Here is a 7,810-nt window from a genome sequence, read left to right as displayed (position 1 = left end):
AACAATACAAATGGTTGCAATATTTTCAATGGCAAAATTTGATATCTGTTTATGGGAATAATGTTTTAAATGATATTGCAAATGAAGGCCTTTTTGTTTTTCCGACTCACAAGCAAGTATGGGAACACAATAAAAATAAACTTTTGCAGCTAAATGAAGTTTATCCTGTGGCTGAAATACGAGCAACATCAAAAGGAAGGCATTTGAATTCTGATGTTAATAGTGGTCTGTTGCCAAAAGTATATTTATGCAAAAAAGCAAAGGTAATGTTGACTGTAAATCTCTGTGTTCCATTTGGATTGTTTAATGGAGCAACTGGAATTGTTCAAGATATCCTTTACTTAAATGACAGGCGTCCCCCAGATTCACAACCTGATGTTGTTTTTGTATATTTTCCAAGTTACAGTGGTCCAGCTTGTATGTCTGATAATCCGCAACTTGCTCCAATTGTTTCTGTCGAAAGATTTATGGACTGTATTTGCCATTTTTGCAAACGAAAACAGATTCCTCTTAGACTTGGATGGGCAACCACAATACACAAATGTCAAGGAATTACTGTCGGTCAAGGCGAAATAAATAGATATATTGTTATTGACCCTGGTAAAACCAGCTTTGAGTCAAGGAATTCTGGAGCACTTTTTGTTACTTTGTCTCGTGCAAAGTCTACAGGAAATTCCAAGAGTGACATACCACCAGATTTTGCTTGGCATCCATCCATTCTCATAAATGATGACAGAATTTGTTTTAAGGTTAATACTAAAACTATACAGGCCGGAACAAAAGAAATTCAAAGATTAAAGAAAATAGCAGACATTACTAGAACACGTTACAAAGATTTTGATTTGGATACCTCCATGCTTTTCTCAGAGGAGTAATAATGATACAACTGCTTGATTCTGTTATTTGAAAGGTTTTTATTCCTTATTTTAAAACTGCACTCTCACAGATATACCTTTTTATTTTTTGTCTTGGAAAGGGCAAATGATTAAATAAATATCTGCACACCAGTGAAGAGGACTGTTGACAAAAGATCGGATCGCAGATTTTGCATATTTCCCTTCGAAAAATAATGTTTTATGGCATAAACCGTTACTAACGGTTTAAGAAATATGCATAAAACATCAATTTTTGAACTTAAATATAAATATCTGCGATCTAAATTATTGTCAGCAGTCTTATATAAATGGTTTCTATAGATTTATCGCAAAAATTGGCTCTTTCGTATACAACAAATAAAAAAGTTGTCGAAATGGTAAATCTGTGAGAGTGCAACTTTAAAGTAAAGAATCATTTATTTACTTGTAATATACAGAAAAAAAACTGCTGTTTGTTTTTTAATAAGATTTAAGTTCAAATGATATAAAATGATGATCCTTAATTCATGTATTAAATTTACAATTCTGCCAAATATATGAATTTGTCATTGGCTCCTTTAACAATTTTCTTTAGGACCCACCAAGAGTGTTGATCCTTACAGATTCAAGGGGACACGGGCTACCAAAGTATTTGTTAACTTTACTTTCTTTGATTAATTTTATTCCAATTGTTCGTAATATTTCTGGAGCTGGCCTGGGAAAGGCCTTTTCCATACTTAAGTCTTCAAACTTACATGTATATTATTTAGTTGTAGTTGCTGTTGGAATTTATGATTTGACCGTTAAAACTAAAACAAGTATAAATTATGATACAGTCGACAACATAAACAAGATAAAATCATTAAAATGACTTCAATTCACAATTATGTCTCATCATTTTATATCAAGTGTTCATTTGTAACTATAACTTCAGTCTCATTGATGAAATATTATGCTTTTAATTGTCAGTTAAGAACGATACCTTGGAAATAAATCAATTTATAAAAAAATATAATACCTTAAATAAAGTGCATACAGTTCATTGGGACACAGATTTAATTAAAACATCAATTAAAACTAGAGGTTCAAATCGCCAAAATCAGAAAACTCTGCTCCGTTTTGACTACAAAAATCTTTATGATGGAATCCATCCAACTGATACGTTAAAGATCAAATGGTATAGCCGTTTAGTTAAGTGTGTTGAAAAAGATGCAAGTTCGTTTTAAATAGATCTACAATTAGTACTTATCTTGGCCCTACCTCTATTCATATATATTAGGCATCAATATATTATCATTAGCTTTTAAGAATTATTTCATGGAAGAATTTAAAAATTAGTAGGTTTGTGCTTTTTTTTAATCAATTTCTGCCAAATATTCTCACAAAACAGGCTTCAAAGTCATAGCTTCACTTTTGGATCAAATTTAAATTTAACTGGTGAGTTAATTTTAAAGAAGCCCAGAGAAAATTTCACAGGCGTGTGATAATTTTATCGCTAGCCTAGATGTAAAATTTCATTGGACAAGCTGGAAAATGACAGGTGTGTGATGTTTTTATCGCTAGCCTTGATGTAAAATTTAATTGGTCAAACCGGAAAATAACAGGCGTGTGATGTTTTTATCGCTAGCCTTGATGTAAAATTTCATTGGACAAACTGGAAAATAACAGGCGTGTGATGTTTTTATCGCTAGCCTTGATGTAAAATTTCATTGGACAAGCTGGAAAATAACAGGCGTGTGATGTTTTTATCGCTAGCCTTGATGTAAAATTTCATTGGAAAAACTGGAAAATGGCAGGCGTGTGACGTTTTATATCATTAGCCTTGATGTAAAATTTCATTAGAAAAACTGGAAAATGACAGGCGTGTGATGTTTTTATTGCTAGCCTTGATGTAAAATTTCATTGGAACAACTGGAAAATGACAGGCGTGTGATGTTTTTATCGCTAGCTTGATGTAAAATTTCATTGGAAAAACTGGAAAAAGACAGGCGTGTAATGTTTTATATCATTAGCCTTGATGTAAAATTTCATTGGAAAAACAGGAAAATGACAGGCGTGTGATGTTTTTATCGCTAGCCTTGATGTAAAATTTCATTGGAAAAACTGGAAAGTGACAGGCGTGTGATGTTTTATATCATTAGCCTTGATGTAAAATATCATTGGAAAAACAGGAAAATGACAGGCGTGTGATGTTTTTATTGCTAGCTTTGATGTAAAATTTCATTGGAACAACTGGAAAATGACAGGCGTGTGATGTTTTAATCGCTAGCCTTGATGTAAAATTTCATTGGACAAACTGGAAAATGACAGGCGTGTGATGTTTTGATCGCAAGACTGTAGATGTAATTGTATTGAACAAAATGGAATATAACAGACACACACAATTAACAGGCAAGTGATGTTTCACTAGCCTTGTAGTAATAGTTTGACAAACTGGAATAAGACAGGCGCGTGATGTTTTTACCGCTAGCCTAAAAGTCTCATTTCATAGGACAAACTAGGATACATCAGGTGCGTGATGTTTTTATCGCTAGCCTCAAAGTTTTATTTCATAGGATAAACTGGAATAAGATAAAAGTGTGATGTTTTTATCGCTAGTCTCAAAGTTTCATTTCATAGGATAAACTGGAGTACAACACGCATGTGAGGTTTTTATCGCTAGCTTCAAAGTCTCATTTCATTGGACAAACTGGAGTAAGACAGGCATCAAGATATCATTTCATTGGACAAAATTGAATTCAACAGGAATGTGATTTTTTTTATCACTTGTCACTAAATATATTTGTAATTGGACACTCCGGAATATAATAGGTGTGTGATGTTTTAAACGTTAGCATCATTATGGCATTTCATGAGCTAAAATGGACATATAATATAATATTATACCTCACATAAATTTGTCCCTTCTTAGTATATATAAACTTGATCGGTCCGTATATCACTTTATTTTTATGAAAATCCAGTTTAATGACGTCAGCTGTCCATATTATATTTTTGGCCGGTCCGGACCTCGCCAAAAATGTAATATGGACCGCTAACGTCATACAATTGGTAAGTGCGCTTTGCTATTTTCACAACGGCGAAAACTTGTCGCAAGTGAACATTATTAGCTTTGTTCAATAAAACACATTTAAATCGCTTTGAAAATATTTTATTGTAATGAAAAGTGTTTGGTATAATATAAGAAATATAAAACACCACTTCGGGTCATATGGCATTAAAAGAACCTGTCAGCCCCCGAAGGTGAATGGACATCGGCGGACGCTTCGGTCCATATACGCCTTCGGTGGCTGACTGGCCGGTCCTTATAATGTCATATGACCCTCAGTGGTGTGTTATATTTCTTAAATAACTCTTGTGTTAACACTGCTTCAGCAAATTTTATCAATCATTTTTTATATTAAAATGTTGAAAAAAACAAAACAATTTTGTCAGTTATCTGTGAGAAATCAACATAAACAGTACTTGGAATAAAATAATATCAATAAAGTCATTTCCTGGATATTGTCAAGTTGAAAATATGTGTGGTTCTTCAATTACAATGTAATATCACAATGTGAGCCCATTCAGTAAAATATATTGCTTTCTTACCATAAATTAAACATTTATGTTCTTGTTAAAGCACATCTTATTACAGTGTAAGCAAACATATAGTAATTTAAAACAAAGTAATTTGTGAAGGTATACCATAGATATAACTTGTATTTTTTATTATCTTCATTTCATGTACAAAGTAGTGTTCTTTTACACTTAATTTATATCTGTGTTTGTATTTTAGTCAAATGAAATTGAAATGTAAAATAAAAGTTATAACCTTTTGTCATAAGGTCAGCTCCTGGAAAAATAATGCTATATCATAAAAACATTGAGGACAATGAACAAGAAAATTTAATAGATCTTAGGTACTGCTTTGGGGTCCCCTGTGTCATACTGCAATTGTGAAATAGGTATAAACATGTTTAAATTTCAATGCATACTACTTTCATTCAGTGCAAATACTACATGTAGTTGCAACATGTTCTTCTCTCTGCATGAAGATTTTTTGTTTTAGTTTAGATATTTTTTTTTTTGTTTTGGATTATTGAACATCAGTTTAGTTATACGTTATTTTATTTAAATTAAGTTTGCACATGCCTTATCATAATAAGCCTGTAATGTTTGTTTGATAATTTTTATTTGTTCATGATTAAATTGTTATGAACATTTAACGACCTCTAATTCTTCATTGAATGTTAAGTTTACTATGTTTTTCAAACAGATGATAACATTTCTAAATGTGTGTTAATGGCTGGGTTTTAAGTGTGTAAGTTAATTGTGTGTTAAGTACTTGTAAACGGGATAAAATTGTCAGATTAGCACAAATTACAATTTTTTTTCTCCATTTCAGAATGCATCCATGCCACCTGGTTTTTGACATAACAAGTGTGGACTGATGTCCAGCAATGCACGTATTGTCATGTTCTGTTAAAAGGCAATAGGTTTGGAAATAAACTGGACTTTTATCACATTTTCCCTGAAATAAAATTAGGGAAACTTTTTAACATAGACACTTGCCGGTATGTTACTTGCTCTTTGATAGTTACATTCGCCTATTACAACATCATTATGTTTATATTATATTATATATTGTTTATTTTAATATTGTGCTCAGATTGGATAAGCCTGATTTAAGCAATGATGTACGAGGTTACAAATATCAGCAATTCAATGATTATCCTCACCCTTACACCAATATTCAACATTTATCCTCTATATATATATTTTACATATTTTTAGTGTGATAGCCTCTTCATCTGTGTCAATGTGAACAAATTGACCCTTTGGTATTTCTTCATTTTGGTGTTAATCTGTTTCAGATCGGGATCGATAACTTCAGTACCATATTCACCAGGAACGTTTAATGCAGGATACCAGATTGGCATCTGGGAATGATCACTTCAGTACCGTATTCACCAGTAACATTTAATGCAGGATACCAGATTGGCATCTGGGATTGATCACTTCAGTACCGTATTCACCAGTCACTTTTTATCCAGGATACCAGAGTTGCATATCCAGGCTACCAGTGACATCTGGGATTGATCGCTTCAGTACCGTATTCACCAGTAACGTTTATTCGAGAATACCAGAGTGACATCTGAGATTGATCACATCAGTAACCTTTTATCCAGGATTCCAGATTGGCATCCGGGATGATCACTTCAGTACCGTATTCACCAGTAACGTTCAATCCAGGACACCAAATTCACCATTAATGTTTTATCCAGGACACCAAAGTGATTCCGGGATTGATCGCTTCAGAACCGTATTCACCAGTAACGTTTTATCAAGGATACCAGAGCGTGGCATCTGGGATGGATCACTCCAGTATTGTATTCACCAGTAATGTTTTATCAAGGAAACAAGAATTGCATAGACACCACAAAATGTTCTCAAAAGGGCATCATAAACTGTAATAAATATCTTTTAAATTTCAATAAATAAGTGAAATTAGTTAAATGTTATGAAAAAAACTTCATTTAAACACTAGTGATGTTTTATTGAAAATGTTTGTAAGAAGATCTTTATTTCCTTTTATTCACAAATCGTTTGTCTGCAGTTATTCTTATTTATTATAAATTATTGAAAACAAGGTTTTTGACATCGGGCATACATGTTTATTTGTCAGTATTGTAGAATTACCATGTCAAATTTTTGTACCATATCTTCTTTAGCTGATAAACCAGGCCCTGGTACCATAATATTTCCATTTTTTATAGATATATGTTAAATTTGTATATTGGCACAAACATATCATTATATCTAGTTATTGAATGTTCATTTTTGAGAGAGTGTATGAAATCATGTGAAAGTGCTGAACATAATTTTGTAACTACAATGTAACATGAGTTAGCCTAGTGAGTTCTGAACAATTAAGTGTAAATCCCACAACAGTTCAGCTTGTATTGTATTAAACTGAGTGAGATTATGCAATCACACCAGTAATGATAGTGCATTCTTGTTCTGATTATGTTGTGAACTGTTTAACTGTTATATAGTGAATTTACTGCCTTCTAAAAGCTGGGTTTCCTAGCGAAAAACTGATCAAAATTTATGATAGTTTCCCAATTGATTGAATACAGATTCTGTGAATGAATAAAAAAGCCATAAATTTATTAGAAAACAGACAAAATCTTGATAAGACTAGCTCATTTACAGCATGATGTATGCATAAGAAAGTAAAAACAAGTATATTTGGTAGTTTATTTGCGTACAGATTGATTGTCAAATAATTATAAAGTTTAAGATAATTATTTTTAACTGAATCTGTTGTATTTAATTTGTTATGTTTAAAATAGGAACCATCATTTTGTACTATTACGTGCTTGTATGAACTCAGTATTGTGATAATTAGTATATTTATTGTGTTTGTATTTATTTATTGTTTTTTTTTCAATGATTAAAATATATTCAATTTCTTATGCAGTGCCTTAACCTTACTTGTGATGCACCTAAATGATCTAATTAGTCATATTCATGGTCCTGGTTTCTTTTGTATTAACATGATTAACATTATAATTTTCCTGGTCTATATTAAAATACTCTGTTAAAAAAGCATTAGTTGATTTTTATGAATTGTATTTGTGTATATATTTCCAAAACTTTCTTGGATCAGTTTTACTTAATGTAGATAATGTATGTTTTTCCTAAGCGTAGTATTTACGCTTAGCGTTAGCTTTAACGCTACATAGTCTGTTTCTAGAAGCTAAAAAAAGCCTTCTATTATTATCAGGTAAAACACCTTATATTCTCGTGTGTTTTTTTTCATTTTTGCATGATTTACATTCATCATCAAGCCAAGGAGAAGTATTAACTTTCCTTGGCCTATTAACAGAGTTTGAATATGAAACAGTTCTACCATTAATTGCATACGATATATCAAAAACAAGTTTGGAAAAATCTTCAATGCATGTGTT

Source organism: Mya arenaria, chromosome 2 (genome assembly GCF_026914265.1).
Source record: "Mya arenaria isolate MELC-2E11 chromosome 2, ASM2691426v1".
Classification (NCBI taxonomy): Eukaryota; Metazoa; Mollusca; class Bivalvia; order Myida; family Myidae; genus Mya; species Mya arenaria.
Note: the sequence above shows the minus strand (reverse complement) of the source record.